At 40.2% G+C, this 27,769-nt stretch overlaps 1 protein-coding gene across 5 annotated transcripts in view; it reads right to left on the reverse strand.

The window, feature by feature from the left end:
- The window catches only part of LOC138763152 (E3 SUMO-protein ligase ZBED1-like), a 212,538-nt gene that overhangs the window by 108,494 nt on the left and 76,275 nt on the right, over nt 1-27,769 (reverse strand). The window contains exons 1-2 of one of the 5 annotated variants that reach the window (XR_011357356.1): nt 8,747-8,881; nt 3,551-3,635 (exon numbers count right to left, since the gene is read on the reverse strand). The exons of the other annotated variants lie outside the window; for them this stretch is intronic. The gene's annotated coding sequence lies outside the window, so the exon portion shown is untranslated. Of the gene's footprint in view, nt 1-3,550; nt 3,636-8,746; nt 8,882-27,769 lie in introns of those variants that run through there. 5 annotated transcript variants of the gene reach the window in all.

Consider the following 27,769-nt stretch of genomic DNA (forward strand, 5'->3'; position numbering starts at 1 on the left):
TGTCGTGTCATCAGTTTTAAAGAGACTCATGTGTGAGAAGTTTTATTTCTGACATACAGCACATAATAATGAAATACAGATATAATTTAAAATACATGTATTTAAATATTTTAGGATGATTTGCTCACTTACTGGATACAGTTCATCTCTCTCACAACCTGGAGAAAGAAGCTATTTCCCAGCCTGGCAATCCTGATTTTGTTGCTCCTGTACCACCTTCCTTGTGGTAGTGGGTCAAAAATACTGTGTGCTGGATGGAAAGAGCCCTCTATAATTCTTTGATTCCTATTTAAACAACACTCCAGTGGATGTCATCAGTGGAGGAGAGGGAGTTTGAATGATCCTGTTTTAACTTCCGGTCCGTCCGATGTTTTGCAGCTATCATGCCACACACTGATGAGGCCAGACAGGACACACTCAATTGTTCTCCTATAAAATGTTGGTAAGATGAAAGCAGGTAGCCTTGCCCTCCATGGCCTCTTTAGGAAGTGTGCTACTGTGCCTTCCTGATTATTGAGGATAGTTATTGAGGTACAGGAGCCTGAAGACAAGCACTTCGAGGCACAAAGACAGCTTCTTCCCCACTGCCATCAGATTCCTGAATTATCAATGAATCAAAGATATTGGCTTACTTTGACTTCTCATGCACTATATTTATTTATTGTTGTAAGGTGGTTTATATGAATGTTTGGACTGTGAAGTTGCTGTAAAACAATGTATTTTGTGACCTGTTCATGACATAAATTCTGATTCTGAATCAGGAGGGATTGTGGGTTTAGAACAGATCATCTGTTCTATGCACACCAAGGAATTTTATGGCCTTCACTTTCTCCACAACAGAACCATTGATGTGGAATGGAGAGTGATGTTAAGAAGTTGCCACGTCTGCAAAACTGAGACAGAGAGAGCCAGAAATCTGAATGTTCTCTGTCATTACATCATGTAAGGGCGTCACAGTTAGCATAGCGGTTAGTAACCTGCTATCATAGTGCCAGCGACCCAGATTAAGGACATTGCCCCACCACCCCCCTTCCCCCGCCCACCCCCGTGACCTCAGTGGGCTTTTCCCCAGGTGCTCCCACCCTCCAAAAATATATGGGCATGGTAGGTTAATTGGGTTTCATGGGCTAGAAGGGCCTTCTACAATGCTGCATCAGTAAATTTTTTAAAAGTCTACCTCGGCAAAAGATGGTGTCCGTGCCCTGTTTCTTAACTCTTTTTCTCTGCATTGCGAATTTGTACTTTTCTCCATACCCTGCACTATTTGACATACTGTAATGTGGCTCCCTACACTGTTGTTTATTTATTTGTTTACTTGTCACGGTCGCACAATCTGCTGTATGAGTTGACCTGCCTGAGCAGCACACAAGAAGTTTTTTTTTAACTATATGTCAGTACATGTGAAAATAAAACAATTCAGTTCAATTCAATACAAATAGATTTTTTGATATAAGTTTGCCCTTTCAATTTGAGATCATATTGCAACACTGGAATATGGGAGGCACGGTTAGTGTAGCAGTTAGCACAATGCTATTACAGCAACAGTGTCCCAGGATCGAATCCAGCGCTGTCAGAAACAAGTTTGTACGTTCTTCCCTTTTCTGAGTGGGTTTGTCAGGTGCTCCGGTTTCCTCCCATCTTTCAAAACTTACAGGGGTTGTAGATTAATTGGGGTATTTGAGCAGCGTGGGCTCATGGGCCCATGTGGTATGTCTAATTTTAAACACTTAGAAGTTCAACGGTTGGCTGATTTATCAATCACGTGTTAAGTATGAATGCTTGCTCCTTACTGTTAAACAGCATCATTGTCTTTAGGCATTCTCCACTTTAAAAGCTGTGTTGAACTGCCATCCATCTCGAGTGCAAACGTTAAAGCCATTTGAATTAGTCTCTGCATGATCTAGCCGCAATAACAAAGTACAACAGTACATTACTGACTTCAAGCTGGGACTAAAATTACTTACACAACAGGACCATAGAAATTAATTAAAATGCAATAGTCAACTTTGCAGCTTGTAAGTCCATTTTTGCAGAATTTAAGTAGCTCCTAGTGGTTAATTGTGGTTGAGGGGCACAGATGGGGTGGACAGTCAACACGTTTTTCCTGGGGTGACAGTAACAATTACCAGAGGACATCTACTTAAGGTGAGTGGAGGAAAGTTTACAGGAGATGTTAGAGATAAGTTTTATATACAGAGAGTGGTGGGTGCCTGGTTGGAGATGGTGGTGGAAGCTGGTACAATAGGGACATTCAAAAGACTCTGAGATAGGTGCATGAATGTATGAAAACTAGAGGGTTATGGCTTTGAGATAGTGAAAAATTAGATTGTTGTGAAGTAGGTTTCTATAGGTCGGGACAATGTTGTGGGATGAAGATCCTGTACTGTGCTGCAGTATTCTATGTTCTGTATTTATTCAACGAAGTGCTTCATTTTCACAAAGCTTTGACATATTTGATGGCAGCTTCCAATGATCTTTGAGGCTGTTGTTTGGGCACCACGTACACTTGCGGCCGCTCATGATGACTGTGTTCAATGGGTACAATTTTTAAGGAATTTTACGATGGGCACTGAGCAGATTTATTGCATGTTCATACTGCTGAATGCCCAGGTCCTGAATGCCTCTCCCAGATCTTATTTCCAAATATCTCTGCCACACAGTCATTCCAAACCTAGGTGGAATTCCTGAACTGACAGATCTTCACTGCTGGTCCATTTAATTGCAGTCCAGCTTCACACATCTGAATGTTTTCTTGGCAACTCTGCTTGGGTATACTTCTAACTGGTCCTGTGGTGCTCTCGTACCGGTTTCGGTTGCACATTATTTATGTGTAAGCTGCACAGCGATGCAGAATTAAACTAAGATTACAAAGCAAAGTAGGGTCTATATTCTCCTTTGCTACTTGTCGGTATCAGCAGAGAAAGTAGTTATTTGTACTTTTTATTGGTGCACAGTGAAAAATAATAAAATTTTCCCTGCATTTAAATAAGTTACCAAATAAATTAATGCATATTAATCAAATTAGTGTCATAGACCTCCAACTTATCCATGCCAACCAAGTTGGAATCAGAACAGAATTCATTTATTATCATGAATGTGCTATGAAATTTGTTGTTTTACAGCAGCATTGCAGGTGAAAAATTATTATAAATTACCTTAAAAAAAATTAGTGCAAAAGAAGAGGAACTGAGGTCACGTCAGTGATTCATTGTCCATTCAGAAATATGATTGTGGAGGGAAAGAAGCTGTTTCTGTACTATTAGGCATTCGTCTTCAGCTTCCTGTACCTCCTGCCCGATGGTAGCAGTGAGAAGAGGGCTTGCCTGGGTGCTGAGGGTCTTTGAGGATAGAAGCTACTTTCTTGAGATACTTATAGAAGTACTTAATGGAGTGAAGGCTGGTGCCCCATGACGGCACTGACTGAGTTCACAATTCTCTGTAATTTTCCTGCCCTGTGCATTGGCACCTCCATACCAGACAGTGATTCAACCAGCCAAAATGCTCCCCATGGTACACCTGTAAAAATTTGCAAGAGGCTTTGGTGACCTACCAAATCTCCTCAAACTCCTCACCAAGTGTGAGCTGCTGGCGAGCCTTCTTCGTGACTGCATCAACAAGGAGGACCCAGAGTAGATCTAAAGAGATATTAACACCCAGGAATTGAAGTTCTTATGTTTAGAAAATTTTATTTTTCATTTTTCAAAACACAGTCATTTTTAACATGTTTGCACATACTTAATACAAATCGCTTCTGAGTTTCAGATACAATGTCAATTTACTTGTAATTCCACTCCCTCCCCCTCGCCCAAACATCAAAAGAAAAGCAAAACAACAAAAGAGACAGAAAAGAGTAAAAGAACGAAAAGAAAAATTCAGCGTACCACCAGTCTTTCTAATCTACTTCCTCTCTTTGAGCTGCTTCACTGCTGTTTTATCAGATTTTTCAAGCTATGAGCTGTCATTATAACTGGGCACCGAAGTGCTCTAGATAAGGTTACCATATTTTGGCAAAAGCATAGGAATTGAAGTTCTTAACTCTTTCCATTGCTGACCCCACGATGAGGACTGGTTTGTATTCTCCTGATTTCAATCCGTTCTGATTGTGGGCTTGTCCCATTTGTCTTCATTTGGTCCATATCCTTCTCCCTGTCCATATTTCCCCTGACAGCTCATTCCGATACGACCAATCTCTGAATGAAAAAACTGACTCACACATCCCCAGCTCCCTTCCTTCCTTAAACCTCTAGTTCTAGAAAGCACATTCACTTTATCCATGCCCATTGTGATTTTATAAACCTCTATAAGTTCATCCCTCAGCAACCTATACTTCAGGATATAAAGGCCCAGCCTCTCCCTATAACTTAAACTCTCCAGTCCCAGCAACATCATACTGCACCCCTTTGAACCAAATGATGTCCTTTCTCAATGCTGGGCAAGCAGTACTCTTGAGTGTGGTCTCATCACAATGTCCTGTACAGCTCAAACATGTAACACCAACTTCCACAGAAACATTCAGGTTCAAGACTGAAATTGGCCATAAATGACAAACAAGAGTTAAATTTCATCCACTAATTATGCGTAACATCCAACCAGGATGTCAAAGAAGAATAGCTATATGACCACTATAGAGCTTATCTACAAATAAGAGGAAATAAGTAATACATTCAAACCGTTTAGTTTTTTGGTGCTTTAAATGATTCTGCTGCACAAAGGAAAGAATTTCAAAGCCGCAATGAGAATAGCAAATTTTGACAATATTTTCATCTGATATCAAATTATTGATGATTTGCAATAAATCACATGTGGGTGAAATTAAACCAAATTCTCGATACAAGTGATTAAGGTGATACCTTCCGAGGCACTTCACTCAGTTTCTACCTGATCTGATGATCCAATGATACTGGTGCTGTAATGTTCAATGTTCTATGGAAGAAAAGGGGTCTGAATAGTTAAGGTAAAGGGAATCCTCAGAGCAAAGAGGTAATTAGAGAGAGAATAGATCAATGTGGTCATCTTGGTAAAAGATCCACAGTAGGTGCAAAAGGTTTTAAATGACAAAATTCAAGATTCCTTTATTGACAAGTACTCATATAGAGAATGTAATATTACATGAAGTTTCCTTCTGCCCACCATAAGGCAGACAAAGAAATGTCATTAGTGTCGCCTGGTGCCCCCTACAGCAAGAGAGAAAAAGAAGTAAAAGAGAGGCCCTTCTGAGTAATCAAGTGTCCATGGATTCGCCTTCATTTTCTCCTGCAGCCTCTCCAGCCGTACAAACCCTTGTTTGATCCTTCAGCTACTCGAGCTCCAGGTCCAAACCTGACATGATCAAGAAGCCTTCAGCATCCAAGGACCCTGGGGAGCCCTTCTTGCCCTCAGCACATACATGAATCCTAGTTTTGTGAATCCCTCGATTGCAAGTCACTGACTGTCTGCAGCATGTGTGGGTCCTTAAGCTGATGAGCCCCTCGCTGGTTTGTTGCCATGGTCTGTAGGGTAACCTCCTCTGTTTCTTCTTCTCAATGAGAGGGTGTTCTCCCTGGCCTACACTGCTCTGCTGCTCCTGTGGATTCTGTAAGCCCACATGGCCACTGCCAAGCACAGGCTCATCTGTGCAAGCTAGGGAAGCAGGGAAGAGAACAGTGATGTCCTGAAAGAAATCCACATTATAAAAAAGGAGGTGCTGGTGTCTTAATTAAGAAGAGCTGCAAGGATACACCAAGGAAGTACAGGCTGATTAGCCTAACATCAAGGGTTGGAAAATTACAGATGAGGGTTTTGAGAGACAGTATCTATTTGCATTTGAAAAGGCAAGGACTGATTAGCAATATTCAAAGTTGCTTTGTATGTCTCACAAATTCGATTAAGTTTTTTGAAGAGGTGATGAAGATGATTGACAAGTGCAAGGCTGTAGAAGTTGTCTACATGGATTTTAGCAAAGCTGACAAGGTCCCGCATGTTAGGTTGGTTTGGAAGGTTGCATACAGGGTGAGCTAGCCAATTGGATATAAAATTGGCTTGGCAGTAGGAGTCAAAAAATGGTGGTGGAGGTTTGCTATTCAGACTGGAGGCCTGTGACCAGAGGTATGCCAAAGGGATTGGTGGTCCGACCACTGTACTGGAGGGGAATATTGATAGCATGGTGAGTAAGTTTGTGGATCACACCAAAATTAGGGGTGTTGTGGATAGTGAAGGTTATCTAAGGTTACATCAGGATCTGGATAAATTGGGAAAGTGGACTAAGAAATGGCAGTTGGAATTTAACTTGGACAAAGGTGATATGTTGAATTTTGAGAAATTAAACTAGGATAGGACTTACACAGTAAATGGTAGGGCTCTCGAGAGTGTTGTGGAGCAGTGAGATCTGGGGGTACAGATATATAGTTCCCTGGAAGTGTCATCACAGATGGACAGGGTGGGGAAAAAGACATTTATTATGCTTGATTGACCAGAGCATTGAATGCAGCATGTTACAACTGGACCACATGGTGAGACTACACAGAGTATTATGTGCAGTTATAGCCACCCAACTATAGGAAGCATGTCATTAAGCTGGAAAGGGTACAGAAATGTTTTACAAGGATGTTATCAGGACTTGGAGAGCTTGAATTATATGGAAATTGGGTAGTCTGGGGCTTTATTCCCTGAATTCCAGGAGGATGTTGGTTTTATAAAATCATGAGGGACATGAGTAAAATTAATGGTCACAGCCTTTTTCTCTACACAGGAGAATCTAAAACTGATTATGATGATAATGCTATGACTCGGGCAGTGTTTTCAACCTTTTCAGTCTAAGGCCCACCTGGCTTCTGGTCTAACATGCCATGGCACACTAGTGAGAATGACTGATCAATATGTTCAAGTTGTTTGGTATTGTTAGAAGTGATAAATAAAACTTTCAAAAAATAATATTTTCAAGTGAAAGACAACTCTGTAAGAAACACATTTTTATCTAATTTAAAGTATTTTATTTAAGATTTTTAAAGAATAAAAAACAGTGCAAGGATACAATGAACATAAAAACTCCCAAAGTCAAAGCTCAAGCCACGTTAAGAGACCCCTGTTCCACAAGTTTCTTCACCAGTTTTCAATCCTTAGTTCTTTTGTAGATAACGTACACCTGAGATCTTCCTCCACTTCAATGCAGTTTTCAGCCTTTGTCTTCAACTGCAACAATCTCAAAAATCCTGATTCACAAAGATAAGTGGTTGTGAAGGGTAGGATCTTCTGAAGACACTCCTTCACAATGTTGGGATAACTATCCACCACTTTTGGCCAAAACTCAGATAGAGATGAAGTCTCAAACACATCTTTGCATCCAGAATCATTTTGAAGCTCAATTCATTCACCTTGCAGATCATCAGGGCTTTAACAAGGGGCTCCTTGCCAGTGCCAGTCCTTCTTGGCTAATTTCTGGGAAGTGGTTCAGGAATTCTTCTCAGGTAGCTGCGATACAAGACAATTTCCTTTTCAACATCAGCATCCATTCCATTAACAGCTACTGCTGAAAAAGATTCAAACATTGAAAAGTTCCCTCTCTCATCCTTTGCATAAATGCATTGAGAGCATCAACAAATTGGATGATAGTTGTGTCCTTGTCTTGTATCCTGAGATTCAATTTGTTTAATTGATCAAATATATTCACAAGGTAGGCAAGGCAAAATATCCACAGCTTTTCATCGAAGCAGTTTGCAGTTCGTACTTTTTTTGTTTTTTCAAAAACAACTGCAACTCTTCTCGTAGTTCAAACACTCATTTCCCGTTGTTAGCCAATACACTTTGATGTAGTAGAGCAGGTTCTTATGCTCTGAATCCATAACTTTGCACAATTCTTTAAACAGCCTCACTTTTTACGTAGTTCACATTTTTGATGACTTGACCAAGAACATCCGGAAGTGGAGTTGGAAGAGGTTTTGAAGCAAGGTTTTGCCAATGTAATGACATCTGGAGATCAATTAGATACAGGAGTTTGGAAGTCTTGACTAAAGTAATGAACAATAAGCAATAAGAAGAAAGAAAAGGCACACTTCTGAATCAGTCTGAACAGTCTTGTGTGGAGGTCTGATAGGAACCGCGACTGAGTACTGGGCACCAAGCCACTTATATTGAGAGACGACCAGATGACCTCACTGACCTCAGTGACAGATGGCTCACCACCCCACCCATGGTTATCCAGGAGGACCGAGACATGACTTCAAACCCACCCTGACCTCAGTGGGTTGGGAACTGCTAGGATTGGGTTATGGCGATGATTTCTGCCCCGTCAATGCAAAACCACAAAGAAGATCTATTCACATTAATTTGTGGCATGAATTGGGATGTACTGCACACAAATCCAGCATGGTGACATAAAATATGAAATAGACGAATTGCATTATCCACAAAGAATAATGGACAGCCTGCTAAAATTTCTACAAACTGAGCACCTGGCTGACGAAAGAAGTTAAACAAGAAAATCTGCAGATTCTGGGGTTGAGTGCAAAATACAAGCGGGCTGGAGAAACTCAGCAGGCCATGCAGCATCCATCAAAGTAAAAGGCAGTTGATGTTTCAAGCCTGAGTCCATTGTCAGGAATTTGATTCCTGACAAAGGGCTTAGGCCCGAAACATTGGTTATCCTTTACTTCCTATGAATGTTGCAATACCTGCTGAGTTTCTCCAGTACGTTTGTGTATTGGCTGACAGCAGGTTCATGTTTCTGGACTTTAGCCCAGAAATTAATTCGCACCTGAACAAGTATGCTCACCTTGGACTGAGTAGATGATCTACACGCACTCATGCCTGTATTGCTCTGACACAGCATTACTTCACAGTACTTTGCTTTGTTGAGTAGGCAGCACTTGGTTTCCTTGTTACCCTGCAGGTAATCAAAGTTAATACTGCACCACTTGAGGTAGAGAGTGTCGTCAGAGTAGTGCCTTGCAACCACTTCCTGCCTGTCATTTTTATAACCGGGATGAAATGATGTACCACATGTTCATGAGGCATGAGAGGTTCCAGCTCCTCTAATCATCTGAAGGAGATGCTCCTCATGTTCTGGCTGCACTTCAGCCCTACACTCCTGATTGACAGTCACCCGGTGTGGAGCAGAGGGGGAGTTTGGAACATTTCCTTGTCAGCTTGTTACTAGGCTTGGCCAAGCTGGCTATTCATGGGTCAAGGGAGCGGGCAGTCGGGGAGGAGTCACGTGATGGAGTAATGGCCGGACGGTGAACTCCAACCCTCTCCAGAAAAGTCGGAAAAAACAAAGGAAAACACAAAGGCACAAAAATAAAAATTAAAGAAAAGTGAGTATAAAGGTGGAAAGAAGATGGCGACGAAAAAAGAAAAATCGAAATCAACGGTAAGAAGAGAGGAAGAGAAGACAACGGAAGAAGAAGGAGAAGGCCTTACCTGTTCGAAGAAGCCCGCGGTGGAGAGAGAAACCCGTTCGCTCAGGTCGGTAGAAAGTGGACTACAAAAATGGCTCGCTGAGCCGAGTAAAAGTGCACAACCGCGCATGCAAAAAAACACACCGACGGGAGGGGTGACCAGCTGGGGAGTCGATCTCCACAGCCGGCAATGACAGCTGCAGAACACCTGCAGCAAGAGGAGAACATAGAAGACAACGAAAACAAGAAAGAAGAGAAGAAAAGGGCAACAAAGAAACAACAGATGGCCAACCCAGAGGAAGAAGAAGAGGAAGAGGAAGAGTACAGTGAAATAGAAGAAGAAGGGAAAGGCAAGATAAAGGATATACTTTCTCTTATTAAAGAATACATGGAGTCATTTAAAGAATGGCAAGCGCAAGAATTTAATGATTTAAGAAGAATAATAAACAATATAGAAGAGAAAATGAATAAAATAGATATGACCTTAACAGAAATGGGAAAGAGAATGGACAAGATGGAAGAGCGGGAAGCAGCAGTAGAAATGGAGGTAGAGGACTTAAAAAAGAAATTAGAGGAATCTAATAAAAAAGTTAGAGAGACACAAGAACTGTTAGCTCAGAAAATAGATATAATGGAAAATTATAACAGAAGAAATAACATAAAGATAGTGGGACTTAAGGAAGATGAAGAAGGCAAGAATATGAGAGAGTTTATAAAAGATTGGATCCCCAGGATCCTAGGATGTCCAGAACTACAGCAAGAAATGGAAATAGAAAGGGCACATAGAGCATTGGCCTTTAAACCACAACCGCAACAAAAGCCAAGATCTATTTTAGTAAAATTCCTAAGATATACTACAAGAGAAAAGGTACTGGAGAAGACAATGGAAAAAGTAAGAGAGAACAACAAGCCACTGGAGTATAAAGGGCAAAAAATCTTTATTTATCCAGATATAAGTTTTGAACTCCTGAAGAGGAGAAAGGAGTTCAATACAGCAAAGGCGATTTTATGGAAGAAAGGGTATAAATTTATACTAAAGCATCCAGCGGTATTGAAAATATTTATTCCAGGACAACAAAACAGACTATTCTCGGATCCAGAGGAAGCACGAAAATTTGCAGAACAATTACAAAATAGACTGAGGGATGAAGACGTGTAACGAGAGTACAAAAGACTGAGAACTAAAAAGACACATAAGTTTTGAACTCCTGAAGAAGAGAAAGGAGTTCAATACATCGAAAACGATCTTATGGAAAAAAAAAACTATTCTCGGATCCAGAGGAAGCAAGGAAATTTGCAGAACAATTACAAAACAACCAGAGAGATGAAGATATGTAATAAGAGTAAAAATGACCACGATTTATATGTATGTGGGTAAAGAGGTATATGTGTGTATATGTATAATGTATACATGAATGTATCCGTATTTAGAGGAAAATATAGATAGTATAGACAAGAATTAATAAGGGAAGGAAATGGAATAGAGGGAATAAGGAGGGAACTAAAAGAGTGACCTTTGTTACATATAAAAAGTGAAATCTTTTCTGGGGGGGGCTGGGTGGGGAGGAGTTGCGGTCACTGCAAAATCAGCTGATGCTTGCGAGTGAATTCACAAATCCAAATGGAGAGGGGAGATGTGGTTGTCCGACAAGGGATAAAGGACAACTCAGGAGGGGAAGGGGAGATTGGGGCTAAAGAAGTTTTAAATAGGAGAATAAGGAAAATGTTTGATGTTTTAGGAATGTTGTCTTATAAAGGGTTTAAAACAAGAAAACAGAAATGGATAAGAAGGAAAGGTAATGATGGAGAAACAGAAAGGGAAGATAAACAAAGTATAAAATGGCTACGCTGAACTATATGACTTTAAATATTAATGGAATACATAACCAAATTAAAAGGAAGAAACTGCTAAATTTACTGAAAAAAAGAAAAAAATTGATATAGCATTTGTGCAAGAAACACATTTAACTGAATTGGAGCACAAGAAATTAAAGAGAGATTGGGTAGGACACGGACCAGCAGCATCGTATAATTCAAAAGCAAGAGGAGTAGCTATATTAATTAGTAAAAATGTGCCATTTAAAATAGAAGAGGAAATAATAGATCCAGCAGGGAGATATGTAATGGTAAAATGTCAGATATATTCGGAGTTTTGGAATCTACTCAATGTATATTCACCTAACGAAGAAGATCAAAAGTTTATGCAAGATATCTTTTTTAAGGTAGCAGATACGCAAGGGAACATATTAATAGGAGGGGATTTTAACCTGAATTTGGATTCAAATATGGACAAAACTGGGAAAAAAATTAACAGAAAGAACAAAGTAACCAAATTTATAATTAAATCGATGGAAGAAATGCAACTTTTGGATATATGGAGGAAACAACACCCAAAGGAAAAGGAATATTCATATTACTCGGCTAGACATAAAACATATTCAAGAATAGACCTATTTTTGTTATCAGCTCGTATGCAAGATAGAGTAAGAAAAACAGAATATAAAGCTAGAATACTATCGGACCATTCACCCTTAATATTGACAGTAAAGTTAGAGGACATCCCTCCAAGAATGTATAGATGGAGATTAAACCCCATGTTACTTAAAAGGCAGGATTTTAGAGAATTTATTGAAAAACAAATTAAAATGTATTTTGAAATAAATACGGAATCAGTGGAAGATAAGTTTATACTATGGGATGCAATGAAAGCATTCATTAGAGGGCAAATAATAAGTTATGTAACCAAGATGAAGAAGGACTATAATCAGGAAACAGAGCAGTTGGAAAGGGAAATAGTAAATATAGAAAAAGAATTAGTAATGAAGGAAGATACAACTAAAAGAAGAGAATTGGCGGATAAAAAAATAAAATATGAAACACTACAAACATATAAGGTGGAGAAGAATATAATGAAGACAAAACAGAAATATTATGAACTAGGTGAAAAAACGCACAAAATCCTAGCATGGCAGCTTAAGACAGAACAAGCTAAGAAAATGGTATTGGCATCAAGGAAAAAAGACAAACAAATTACATATAATCCAAAAGAAATTAAGGAAAACTTTAGAGAATTCTATGAACAATTATACCGAACTGAAAACGAAGGGAAAGAAGGGAAAATAGATGAATTTCTGACTAAAATTGAACTACCAAAACTACAAATAGAGGAACAAAATAAATTAACAGAGCCATTTGGAATAGTAGAAATACAAGAGATAATAAAAAAATTACCAAATAATAAGACACCAGGAGAGGATGGATTCCCAATAGAATTCTACAAAACATTTAAAGACTTATTAATTCCACCCCTCCTGGAAGTAATCAACCAGATTGATAAAACACAAAGCTTACCAGATTCATGTAAAACATCAATAATTACAGTAATACTAAAGCAAGGGAAAGATCCACTCTCACCAGCATCATATAGACCAATATCTTTACTTAACACAGATTATAAGATAATAGCTAAACTATTAGCAAACAGATTAGCAGAGTATGTACCGAAAATGGTAAATTTAGACCAAACTGGATTTATCAAAAAAAGACGCACAACAGACAATATTTGTAAATTTATTAACTTAATTCATGCAGTAGAAGGGAATAAAACACCTACAGTAGCAGTTGCTTTAGACGCAGAGAAGGCCTTTGACAGAGTAGAATGGAATTATTTGTTCAAAATATTGCAAAAATTCAGTTTACCGGAGAAGTATGTTAATTGGATTAAAGCATTATATAAGGGACCGTTAGCGAAAGTGACAGTAAATGGACATGTATCAAAGCAATTTAACTTAAGCAGGTCAACACGGCAGGGATGCCCACTATCACCTTTATTGTTTGCGTTAGCTATAGAACCACTAGCAGAATTGATAAGAACAGATAATAATATAAAAGAAATAAAAATAAAAGACAAGGAATATAAAATCAGTTTATTTGCGGATGATGTTATAGTGTACTTAACAGAACCAGAACTATCAATAAAAGAATTATATAAGAAATTGAAGGAATATGGAGAAGTGTCGGGTTACAAGATAAATAAATAAAAGTGAAGCAATGCCTATGAATAATGTGGATTTCTCAAAATTTAAGAAGGAATCACCATTTAGATGGCAAATGCAAGCAATAAGATACCTAGGTGTACAAATAAATAAAAATCTCGGCCAACTATATAAACTCAATTATTATCCACAAATGAAAAAATTACAGGACGATTTAGAGCATTGGAAAGATTTACCACTAACACTAATAGGAAGGATAAACTGTATTAAAATGAACATTTTTCCAAGGATATTATACTTATTTCAGGCATTGCCAATACAACTGACAGAGAAATTCTTCAAGGAGTTAAAGAAAATAATAAGGAAATTTTTATGGAGAGGGGGGAAACCGAGGATAGCACTAGATAAATTAACAGAATGGTATAAACAAGGAGGCTTACAACTGCCAAACTTTAAAAATTATTATAGAGCCGCACAATTAAGATACCTATCAGATTTTTATCAAACAAGGGAAAAGCCAGATTGGACGAGATTAGAATTAGATAAAATAGGGGAAAAGATACCTGAACACATATTATATAAATGGGATGAAAAATTGGTACAACATAGAAGTTCTCCAGTATTACATCATCTCCTCAATATTTGAAAGAAGATTCATGTAGAAAGAAATAAAACAAATTATCAATTACCAAAACTAATATTGACGCAAAACAAGTTACTCCCTTTTACAATAGATAACCTTTCCTTTAGAGAATTGGAAAAAAAGGGATTAAAAGAATAGAAAATTGTTTTTCAGGAAATAGATTCTTATCCTTTGAACAAATGAAAGATAAGTACAATATAACTCGAGATACAGCGCTGGCATATTACCAATTGAGATCCTACTTGAAGGATAAATTAGGAAGCAGTTTGAGTTTGCCAGAGGGAAGTCACCTTGAATATGTGATTACAGATACAATGTTAATCAAAATATTTATAACAAATATGTATATTAAACTGCAAGAAAAGGAGAATGAGGAAACAAATGGTAAAACTAAACAAAAATGGGAACAAGATTTAAATATAAAGATAAAAAAGGAAACATGGGAGAAGTTATGCTCCAGAACGATGAGAAATACAATAAATACGAGGTTACGTATGATACAATATAACTGGATACACAGGCTATACATTACACCTCAAAAGTTAAATAAATGGGACCCAACAGTATCTGATAGATGTTTTTGATTAAAAAAGAAATGGGAACAACAATTCATGCAATCTGGACATGTGAGAAAGTAAAAAAATTTTGGGAAGATCTAAATCAGATATTAAATAACAGAAAACAATATACCAAAGAATCCAGAGATCTTCCTCCTAAGTAACATAAAAAACAAAGAATTTGGAATTGATTTGGAGGATGCACAAAAAAGATTTGTTAAGATAGCTCTAGCCGTAGCAAAAAAAATGTATTATGTCAACCTGGAAATTGGAAGATAATTTGAAAATACAGCAATGGTATATAGAAATGAATAAATGTATTCCATTAGAAAAAATAACATATAGTTTAAGAAATAATATTGAAATATTCAAACAAATATGGGAGCCTTACATTAAATACAATAGCGAAAACCTACCGGGGACAATCATTACCTAAGTTAACGGAAGGAAAAGGAAATGAAAAGAATGGACTCAGTAGAATTTCTGATGTATTTTTATTGAATGACAACATTGTCTGACTGGTTTAATGTATCCTAGATTGTATACCTTAAATGGACGGGAGGGGGTAGGTAGGGAGGGTGGGATGGGAGGAGGGGGGGGGGAGAAAATGGCACTGTATATGTGTGAAAAGGAAAAAGTGTGTACCATGGTTAATGTGATTTATGGTGTGAAAAATAAAAAAATTTTTTAAAAAAGGCAGCGGGCAGTCATGGGTTCTGGACAAGCCGACTGCCTGCCCCTTTATCAGGGTTTCTTCTGGGGCCCGTGTGTTGTTAGAGTGGGAGCATGCAGTATCGGAGGGGACAGAGGACAAGTCCCAGCAACAGTGCCCCCCCCCCAGAGGATCAAGTGCATTGTAAATAGTAATATGATTTTAATTTGAAAATGTAATTATTGTGTTGTTCATTGCACCTGTGCAATAACTGTGTCTCCAACAACATGGTTATATTGATTACTGCATATCCTGAATTTCCAGTAATGTAGGTAGTATGTTTAGCTGTAGTTTGGTGATTAATTTATGCAATCTTGGAACATAGAGCAGAGAACATTACACACAGTACAGGCCCTTTGGCCCTGATATTCTGCCAACCTTTGTATACCTATTGCAAAAAAAAAACTCACTCCCTACCTCATAACCTTCTATTTTTCTTTCATCCATGTTCCTACCTAAGAGTCTCTTAAATGCCCCTATTGTTCCAGCCTCTACCACCATCCTGGCAATACATTTCAGGTACCCACAACTCTGTGTAAAAAAACTTACCCCTGATGTCTCCCCTAAACTTTCCTCCTTTCACGTTGTAGAGATGTTGTCTGGTGTTTGGTACTCCCCCACTGGGTAAAAAGGGTACTGGCTGTCTTCCTTATCTATGCCTCTCATAATCTTATACACCTCCATTAAGTCAACTCTCATCCTTCTGCTAACCTTGCCTGATATGTCATAATTTCCCATCAGGGCAACATTCTGGTAAATCTCCTCTTCACCCTCTCCACAGCTTCCACATCCTTCCTGTAATGGGGTGACCAGAACTGAATACAATATTCCAGTGTGGTCTCACCAGAGATATAAAGAACTTTAATATTACCTTACATCTCCTGAACTCAATTCCCCGACCAATGAAGACCAGCATACCATAGGCCTTCTTAACTATTCTATTAACCTGCACAGCAATCTTGAGATCTGTGGATTTGGACTCTAATGTCCTTCTATTTCTCATCATTGTTAAGTACCGACCATTAACCGTGTACTCTGCCTTTAGATTTGACCTTCCAAACTGTATCATATCACACTATTCTGGATTGAACTCTATCTGCCACTTTTCCACCCAACTCTGCATCCTGTCTATATTCTGTTATAAAATACAACAACCTTCAACACTGTCCACAAAATCTCCAATCTTCATATCATCCACAAACTTACTGATCCATCCCTTTACTTATTCGACCAGGTCATTTATAAAAATCACAAAGGCAGGAGTGCTAGAACAGATCTCTGCGGAACTCTACTACATCTACCACCCTATCTTTATCAATTTATTTATTTCCTCATAAAACTAAATTAGGCTCATGAGGCAAGACCTTTCCCTCACAAAGCCATGCTGACTATGCCTGAGTAGATTGTACTTCTCCAATGCTCAAAAATGCTGTCTTTAAGAATCCTCTCCAATAGTTTGTTCACCACTGATGTAAAACTCACTGGTCTATAATTCCCAGGATTCTCCCTATTATCTTTTTTTAAGCAAAGGGACTACATTTGCCATTCTCAAATCCTCCTGCACCTCCTCTGTGGCCAAGGAGGATGCAAAGATCGTTGCCAATGCCCCAGCAATTTCTTCCCTTCCTTCACATAGCAACCTGGGGTATATCTCATCCAGTGCTTGGGACATTAATCCTAATGTTTTCAAGATGATCCATCACCTCCTATTCCTTAATTTCAACATGGCCCAATAAATAAGCTTGTACTATTCTGTCCTCACCTTGACTAATGGTCCTTTTCTTTGGTGAATACTGAAGCAAAGTATTCCCTGACCTCCACCACCTCCAGACACACATAGCCTCCTTTATCCTTAAGCGGTCCAACCTTCACTCTTGTCATCCTTCTGTTGTTCAGGGATGGATAAAATACCTTAGGGTTTTTGTTAATCCTACTTGCCAAGGCTTTCTCATGCTCCCTTCATGCTTTCCATAGTCCTTTCTTAAGTTCCTTCCTGGCTACCATATAATTCTTTGAGCCCTTCCTGTTTTTTGCTTTCTAAATCTAATATAGAAATAGACATAGACATACATACAGAATGATAACAGGCCCTTTTGGCCCACGAGCCCATGCCACCCAATTAACCTATAACCCCAACACAGTGGTTGCTCCCTTCCCATTTCTGACTTCCACCAACACCAACTCAGTAGACACTCCTTCCAGTGTCCTCCCTTTCTGCAGCTGTGATACTATCCCTGATCAGTAATGCTACTTCCCACCCCCCTCCCCCACTCTTTTACCTATCATCCTATCCATTTTAAAATATCTAAACCCCCCCCCCCCCACTCCGGTACCTGCATCAGCCAATCCTGTCCCTGTGTCAGCCAAGTCTCTGTAATGTGGCCACAACATCATAATTCCACATACTGATCTATGCTCAATCTCTTGAACTCCTAATACCCCTTACATTGAAATAGACACATTTCAAAACCCTCCAACTGACTATATTTATGCTTCCTCCACTGCCTGTCCTTGCTCACAACCCCATAACATTTGCATCATCCTTTCTATCATTCTCTGCCCTCACATTCTGGTTCCCATCCCCTTCCCAAACTAATTAAAGTCTCCTCAAAAGCTCTAGCAAACCTATCCATCAAGATATTGGTCCCTCTCCAGTTCAGGTGCAGCCCGTCCTTTTTGTATAGGACATACCTTCCCTAGAAGAGATCCCAATAATCCACAAATCTGAACCTCAGCCTCAAGCACCAACTCTTCAGCTCCATATTCATCTGCCACAATTTCCTACTTCTGCCCTCACTGGCACAAGACATAGCAGCAATCCCGAGGTTACCAATCTTGAGGTTATACTTTTCAGCTTTCTTCCTGACTCCCTATATTTCCTTTTCAGGACCTCATCCCTACTCCTATCTATGTCTTTGGTACCAACATGGTCCACAAGATCTGTCTGCTCACCCTTCCATTTCAGAATGTTCTGGATTTGATCTGAGAGATTCTGATCCTGGCACCTGGGCGGTTTTTTTTAAATTTAGACATACACACGGTAACAGGCTCTTCTGTCCAGAGTCCTTACGGCATGAATACCCCAATTAATCTATGATCCTATCAAGTTTTTGAAGGGTGGGAGGAAACCCACATGGGGAGAACATAGAAATTAGTTAAAGAAAGTGCCAGATTCAAACCTTGGTGGCTGCCACTGTAATAGTATTGCACTAACTGCTATGCTAACTATGCCACCATAATTCCCCAGCCGATTCCCCCATCTTGATCTTGTTCACAGAACCTCCTATCTATTCGCCTAACTAGAGAATCCCCAATCACTATAGCTCTCCTCTTCTCCCCTCTTCCCTTCTTAGCTGAAGGGCCAGACTTTGTGCCAGATACCTGACCACTAAGACTTATCCCTGGTAGATTGTTTCCCACCCAACTCCCCCCATACCACCCCCCAAAAGTATCCAAAAGATTATACTTATTGTTGAGGGGAATGGCTGCAGGGGTGGTCTGCACTAACTGCCTATTCCTCTTCCCTCTCCTAACACTCATCCAGTTATGTGCCTCTTGCTTTAGAGTGTGACCATCTCCTTATAGCTCCTGTCTATCGCCCCCTCTTCCTCTTGAATGATCCAGAGTTTAACCAGCTCCTGCTCCGGTTCCATAACATGATCTGTAAAGGGCTGTAAGGAAGATGTGCTCTCCCACATTTCCCACACTTGTAAATGGAGAATTCCACTGTCCTAGTTCCGATCTCCACTGCCTCTTCTTTGTTGCTCTGCAAAGATCTTACTTGACATTACCTGTTCTACATCCTCAGCCTCTGCTCACTGAAGCCTCTTGAGCCAAAGCCTCTAAATCACCATTCCTACACTGGGCCACTCACACATTGGCTTCTTGCAGTTGTTGTATTTTGAATAACCTTTTGTTGTGTAAAAATACCCAGCAGCAATTCTACCTGACAAACTACATGCACTTTTCGAACCACCACAGAAGCCACCATTTGAAAAAGGTAATAACTGCAGAAATGGTGGTTCCATTTAAAGATTCCATTTGTATGATAGTCTTTATTTTTTGTGGTGGTGCTGGTGAATTTTGAAGTGAGCAGTAATAATCTCCCAGATCATGGGCTCCCAGCCAGTGATCAAGGTTGAACATAACAGGCATTAAATGTCTGATGGTTGAATTCATTACCAATAGCATAGTTCCCACGAAGAGATCAGTGGAGAGACTTGATTCATTCTGAATGACCTACCATGCTTCCAAAGTAACCTTGTTTCAGCTGCAAACCCTTGAAAGAAGCACAGCACGACATTATGTGTGTGTGTTTTCGGATGAACTAGTGCCATAATTTAGACCATAAGACATAGGAGCAGAATAAAACTGAAGTGGAGTACTTATTTGTTGATTACATCCACTAAATATACACGTTGAAAGTACTCTCTCAGTCACGTTCTATGAAAATTGAAAAAACACACTTGACTGCAATATTTTCTTCAACTTCCAAGCAAACTGCATGTAGTGTGGAGGGTCATGTGACCTCCCTGGCAGGAACCTGATTGGAAGCCACCACATCTGTCAATCAAGGTCAAGACCACATATGCTGAGCACTCACCTTGTAATTGGCCTTTTCAAAAAAATCACACACATCGCCACTGACCCTGTTAATCATCTGCCCTAATTTTGGCATTCCTGATCCGCACCCACTGACCAGTTGGGTGTAAATCCCAACATATGGGGAAGCTGGGTCTCTTCCCTAAGAAATGAACTCGAGCTTTACTCCAGGTCATGAGCCAGAGCCAATGCTGGAGAATTGATATCAAAGTGTGTGCCAGTACGTGGCTTTTGTGGTGCACACTAATGAACCATTGTTTTACTGTATTTTTTCTTTCCAATTAATCTTAGTGCCATATCTGCACCAAGTAGATGGGTGGTGGGTACTGTTGTTGCTTCTTTTCTCTACACTATATTTTTAACACAGTTTGTAGTTATTACCTGTTTAGTTGCATCCGATACGGCTACTCTGCATGTACCGTGCGCAACTATGTGATTCCCTGTGGTGAATTTCCCTCACGGGTAAATAAAGACTTTTGTTACAACCAATTTGTGCCCAGACATGTTGTTTCTCAGACCCATTTAACTTGTTCCTTACACAACACTGCAAATGCTGGAATCTGAAGCAAAAACAGAAATGCTGAAAGTATTAGGCTGGTTGAGCAGCATCTGTTGAAAGAGAAACTGGTCAATGTGTTTTGTCTGGAACTCGACCCCCACTCCCCGCCCCCAAAACCTTTTGGTTCCTGACCCTAGATATGGTCAGGTTTCTCTTTCCACCGATGCTGCTTGACCAGCTAAGTTTCTCTTCTTGTTTCACGTACAGAGAAGCCAGAGGAACTCAGCAGGCCATGTAGCAACCACAGGAAGAAATGGACAGCCAATGTTTAAGCTCAGGACCCTTTATTAAAACTAAAGAAGGGGAGCAGTCAAGCATAAAAAGGACGGGGGAAGAACTAGGGAGGGGCTAAGATGAGGGAACAAAATTAGTCTGCTTGGCCATTCAAATTATAGCTAAAATATTTTTCATCTCAACCCCATTCTGCTTTCTCTTCATAACCTTTGACACCCTTAATAATCAAGAATCTTTCAACCCCTGCTTTAAATCTACCCAATGACTTGGCATCCACTGTCATCTGTGGCAATGAATTCCACAGATTTACCATCCTCTAGTTGAAGAAATTTCTCCTCATTTCTGTTTTAAAGGGATGTTCTTTCTTTCTGAGGCCATGGTCCCTAAACCTCTCTATCCAGTCCTTTCAGTTGGAAATACCCCTTCATCTTTCTAAACTCCAGCAACTACTAGCCCAGAATGATCAAACACCCCTCATTTATGAACCCTCTCGTCCCCGGGACCATTCTCGTAAACCTCCTCTGAACCCTCTTCAATGCCAGCACATCCTTCCTTAAATATGGGTCTTGAGAGCTAATAAGTTATTGCACATGAAAGTAGGAGAGGTTGGAGTGGGGAGATAGGCACAGTAGGGTGGGGGAAGGGCATTAGAGAGAAAAACAAATCTTGCACCAGATGAGGTTCTTGTTTCCTTGCATTTCAATTCTCTAACACTGGCTACATCTGGAGCCAATTCCCTGGTTAACTTCATACTTTGAGTGATTTCATGAGCAAAATTGAGGTCAAGATCTCAGGTGATCAAGATCACTGTTTCAGCATCACGACTGATCTACAAAACCTTTTGAACAGCTTGTTGATAGCAGAGACATTTTGAAAAGGATCTGGTGTGGCGGCGCTCATCCTCATGGTGAACCGGCCCCACTTGTATCGCCGCATGGCAGGGTAGCCATGGGGAAATGGCGTCGTCAGAGGTTTCTCTCTGATTCCAGCATCCCTTCCAGCGTGCACCCAGGGCAGCAATTATGATGTCACAATGTACCAGGTAACTGAGCTCATGCTGCCCTTAAAGGGACGTGCTGAATTTGAATATAGTCATTAACCACCCACAACGTGGTAGCTGTGTTTCTTCCACTGCTCACACCGCCACAGTGGTTTATTTCCAATGTGCTGTAATTTCACCCTTGCTGTGCTTGACTTCAGCAGTAAAGCTCTCAAAGAAAATTTCAAATGCTTGGGTCTTGTGCAAAAATCAGCAATGTTCTGCCCATTGATTTTCAGCTATGTTCAGTTATTATGGAACAGAATGACATTAATATGAACAGCAGCAAGGTTTCCCGAGCAAGGTAGAGATTGTCCTATATAAAATATCCAGTGGATTCAATCTCGCTGCTCTCTGTTTGTGTTAAAGAACAGGGAGGACATAATAAAAGTTAAGCTGGCAGCAGTTGTTATTGAGAAAAGATTTAGAACTGCAGTGGAAGTTGTGTACAAGTCCTCTGTGAACTAGTAAAATCCTAGTTTTCATGAGAGAAAGTTGGAATTGTCTTTGCTGATGTTACTTTTAGTAAACTTACTTTTAAATGTAAAACTGTTTGATTTTTGGCAATTAAATGTATTAGATCTGAGATAAAATATAGGGTTCTGGAATTAGGGTGGCCTTACTCAGAAGATGAAGACGTACACAATGAATGTTAGGATCTTGGGAAGTACTGAGAAACAGTACATATGATGGACATATCCAAGGGTCTCAGAAGGCAGCAACATGGGTAGATAGAGTGATAGGAAGATATACAGGATACATCCCTTCATCACAGGAAATAGGATGTAAGAGCACAGAAGTTAATGTACAAATTTGTAAAGTGTTAGTAAAACAAGACTTGATAACATGGCTCTCAAAGCTAAAGGCCAAGTGCTAGGAATAGGGATTAGTGCACATACAGTAGGTGCTTAATGCTGTGTGGACACAGTAGACTGAAGGAATTGTTTCCATGCATATAACTCAATGACTCTAGAACATCAAAAAGTACAGTACAGGCCCTTCAGCCCACAATGATGTGCTGACCAATATAAGCCTACTCCAATTTCAATTTCACAACCTCACCTCTATTTTCTTGCATCTATGTGCCCATCCAAGAATCTTTTCAATGTCCCATTTGTACTAGCCTCCACCACTACCTCTGACAATACATTCCAAGAACCCACCATTCTCTCATTATAAAACATACCACTAATATCTCCCCTAAACTTTCCTCCATTCACTTTAAGCAGATGTTCTCTGGCATTGAGCATTGACATCCTGGGGGAAAAAAAATCTGTGATTGTCCACCTCTCTAAGCCTCTGATAAGACTCATTCTCCTCAAAGTCATCATTGTCCCGCCACACATCCCCATCTCCCAACCACGCATCCCTCTCTTCTCTATGATGTTAGTTTTGATCTTGATAGGATTGACCTGCCAGCTAGATCAGCTGGCTTACTGAAGCTGCCACACTTTGACTAGCTGGCAGGCAGCTTCAGTGTACCTGGCCTCCAGGTTGCTGATACGTGCCCTGGCAGTGTCCAGTGCCTCCTGCAGGGACCCGTGATGGAGCTTTAGTGATACAATCTGTTCATCTTTCTAGGCGCCCTGATTTCTCAAATCAGACATGATACCTGACTGGCACCTAAATAGGGATATTAGTAACCATAGGGCTTCCCCACAACTCCTCCTGGCCTCAGGAAACCCTGATTCCTCCAGGAGGGAGACCACATGATGTCTTATCTACTCTCCTTGGGGGTCCAGCCACTTGATCCAGTTGACTGACACGGTATAGCTTGCCAGCCACACCGCCAAATGGCTAAATCCCTAGCAGTCGCCAGTCCACCCGTGGATTTTATATTCCAATCTCAGGGTTCCCTTATTTGCTGTGAGTCACCTCCTCCCGCACCTGTTGATGAGCAGGTATACAATAACACATGCACCTGACAAGACACCCACACTCACACTTGTTAGTACAATCTCCCACATGGTTAGTACTCCACATGTCCTGCCAAAACTCTTTGAACCCTGCTCATGACTCCAATTGTTGTGTTGGAATATATCAGGTTCTGTGGGTTCACAGAAGACGAGTCTGGACACAAATGTTACAATCAAAGGTAACTTTATTGAACATGGGAGAGAAACAGAGGAAGACATCAAATGATATTTAATTACTCTACTACTAAATAGCTATATAGCTATTCACCCAGGTTGGACTCTGATACCAGTGGCCACCTATCTTCTACATGCTCACATACATGTACACACTTCACAGACAGGGACTTTCAAACTCACTCTGATTCCCTGTACCAATGGGGGCCGTGGCTCTCTGGAAGCACTGATCTATTGCAGTACAACAGCTCAGATCAGTGTAGTGCACACTTTACCCGCAACTCCTCCAGTGACGTCCACGGTAGTGACCTGGCATGGATCGATGTCCGGGGCTTGGACCAATAGGCAGAGAGAAAGAAATGTGGTGTGCATCGATGTTTATACTGTTCTGAGCTGGGTGTCTGGCCAATGATGGCTCTGAATTATTTAAATGAGCCAATGGTAAGGTGTGCACTAATGGGTGGCCAGAGTCCAACCTGGATCGGCAGGTGATGCAACTTCCAAATAAGCTTCAGACGGAGGCCACATGCTCCCCCACAAACCACCCTCTACCTTCAACAATTTCTTTTGTCACGTCTTTGAAAAATTTATTTAAGCATGTAAGGGACGACCTTCCCCCCACCATGACGCTACGCTGACTCTCCCTGAGAAAACTATGCTTCTCTAAATGCTCATAAATCCTGTCCCTAAGAATCCTCTCCAGTACCAACAGTTTTCCCACCATTGATGCAGGAATGGGGAACGAATTCAATAGGCTAAATGGCTTACTTTGATCCTACACTCATTTCACCAGCTTTAATTAAGAGTTTAGTTCATAAAATGGTATCATAATACATGCATTTCAACATTTCAAAATGATAAATTAGTGAAATTGCATTAAAATAAACTGGCATTATCTATTTCCTGTCATCCTGTGTTCAGCCAGTGTGACTGGATGGATTTCTATCATTCAATATACCTCCCTCCTTAACAGCGTAGAGCTCAACACTGAAAGTTACTGAAGTCTATTGACACATTCTATTTGTTCTATCTCTTTATTTAGACTCATATTACACTGAAGTTCCTGATTGTCACAAGGCACATTAACTATGATAGCTTGGAGCATTTATGTACATCTCATAATAACTTTCTTTTTATTGCTATTTAATTAAGAAGAGTGCAATTATTTCAGACCAATTTCCAGCCACCTTACTGTGCTTCTGCACTGAGATGCTCTCCTACTCTCAACAAAGGGAGCATGGCAGAGACCATTAATTTTAACCATCGTTCATTAAGAATTTTAATGGAACCATAAATACTTTGCCTGTAAAAGCAAGTCAAAGGCTGGAGTGTTCAGTAGCAAATAACTCACCTCATAACTCCCTCAATCTTCCTGCCAGAGGGTGGTGTCATCGAGAGATGCAGCACAGAAAAGTCCCATTTGCCTGTATTTGGCCCATATCTTCTAAACCCTTTCTGTCCATAAACATGTCCAACTGACTATGGCATGCCAGGATTGCATCTATAGTTTCCTCTGCTGTCCAATACATAAGGAAAGCGATGGCATATTCTCTGCCTACAGCAGATGGATAACATATATTCACATTCAGGGTATCCATTTTGGATTGAGCAGTCTAATCGACTTGCATCCATTCACTATCCTAACATTCACTTCTTCATCACTGGCATCTGCAGGATACGACACAATGGCTCAATAGCTCACCAAAGGTTCTCCAACGCCAACTAATCTTGACAACCTCAAAAGGCAAGGGCAGTAGGCATTCAGAAAATGCCACCAGTATCAAGTTTCCCCTCCAGGTTACCCATCCAGCCTGTCGTCATCATTCTTGGGGCAAATTCTATGTACTTCCTCCCTCACAGCAATGCAGGTTGCATTCTCCACAAAGCTTGCTGCTCTTGAAGAAGGGGTTTCACTGACCCCTTCTAAATAACGTGGATAATAAAGTTGTTCATTATCATCCGGCTGTACATATACAACCAGATGAAGCAGCCTTTCTCTGGACTACGGAACAGGCACATACATACAATACACTGGACATTATAATCATATATACAAATAAAAATATAATTTGAAATATATATACTGTATAAGCATCCTGGCTGTCTGCAATGTGGTATGGTTTCTATATAGCATTGGATTGAGGTCAATGCACAGAACATAAAAGCAGCAGAGAGGATCACCGGGGTCTCTCCCCCCCCCCCCCCCAATTGATGTGATTTACTGGGATCATTACTTAAAAAGTGAGGAAAATCAGTGAGGACCCTTATCACCCCACACACAGCATCTTCCAACCACTTCCATCAGGAAAGAAATACAGAAGTATTAGAGCCAGAACCACCAGGCTGAGGAACAGCTTCTTTCCAGGGGCAGTGAGACTGCTGAATGACTGATGAACTGATAAAAACAATGCTCTGAGTCCATTTATTAATAATTTTCACTATAAATATATGAACATATGTTCTGTAGTTGCTTATATGTGTATTTGCACTATTTTGCCCTGAGGACTGAAGAACACTGTTTCATCGGGATCTACTGGTACAATCCGATGATAAAAGAACTTGAAATAAATATATTGGAATGATTTACTTGATCACAAGATACTGTTCAACAATTTCACAGCCTGTGGGAAGAAGCTATTTCCCAGCCTGGCTGTTCTGATTTTGATGGTCCTGTATCTCTTTCTTGATGGTAGTAGGTCAACAATACTGTGTGCTGGATGGAAGAAGTTCTCAATAATACTTTGAGCCCTGTTTAAGAGACTTGACACCTCAATTCTGTGTATGAATAATAACAAAAATATTTCAAGCTGGCATCAAGCTTTCTGTGTGCACATTTCTTGGTTCTTGGCCCTGTAGTTGTAAACATTTCTCTACAGGCATGGCTGCAGCTCCACAAGAATAAGAAAACAGACTGATGGTCAAATAATAGGCACACTGGAAAATAACTCTCTTTCCCTTACTGCACTTATGTTTTCCGATAGTTATGTGTAATTATTTTAATTAGGGAATCAAAAGTTCTATTTGGATTGTAATTAATGCATGATGAGGATTTGGTATGCACATTATGTCCCTGAGTGCTGTTTGATTGACATTAAATCATATGGAGGGTAAAATAGGTTGCAGAATCTCTAACACCTGTTTTACATAAGTGTTCAAAATGCATTTCAGCTCCAAATGATACATGCCTCATCAGCATAAAGAATTAATCAACCAAGATCTACTTCACTTGTTAGAGTGGAGAGAGCAGGTGAAGAGGCAACCTATAGAAAGATTAGCTTTAGAATCAAGGGAATGAGTACTCTATGGATGAGTGAGGTGCTGTGTTAATGGACCCACACAGGCTGTGGGCAGTTGGTGCTTTGCAGTCAAAGGATCCACACAGCCCATGGGCTACTGGAGACTAGCTCTTAAGAACCAGGCATTGAAACCAGGATTCCAGAGAACGATGAAGGGCCTCAGGCACTGAAGGCTTTCTGATTACGTCGAAGGCTTGGATCTGGAGTTCAGGTTGCCGATGGTTTGAATTTGAGTCTGTGCAGCTGCCTCTGCAGGTGTGCTGGAGGCAAATCCACGGACACACGGTTTCTCTGAAGGGACTCCCTTTTGCTTCTCTTTCTCTTATTGTTAGGGGTGCCGGGCAATGCTCAAGGTAACTCTTTGTTTGCCTAATGGCAGACAAAATGTTGAAGAATATCATATATGACATTTTTAATGTATTATTATGAGATAATACAGGTGCTCCTCTACTTACAATGGGGGTTGTGATCCGATAAACCCATCGTAAGTGGAAAAATCTTAAGTCAAAAAAATAATACTGCACCTTCTGAACATCATAGTCTGGTCTATCTTAAATGTACTCAGACCACTTACCATGGCCCTCAGCTGGGTAAATTTATCTAAAACAAAGCCTACTCCAGGTGTGTTGCTTCTGTTTAAGATTTGGAATACAGCCACTTAAATTCACTGA

The sequence above is a fragment of the Narcine bancroftii genome, chromosome 5, assembly GCF_036971445.1.
Source record: "Narcine bancroftii isolate sNarBan1 chromosome 5, sNarBan1.hap1, whole genome shotgun sequence".
Classification (NCBI taxonomy): Eukaryota; Metazoa; Chordata; class Chondrichthyes; order Torpediniformes; family Narcinidae; genus Narcine; species Narcine bancroftii.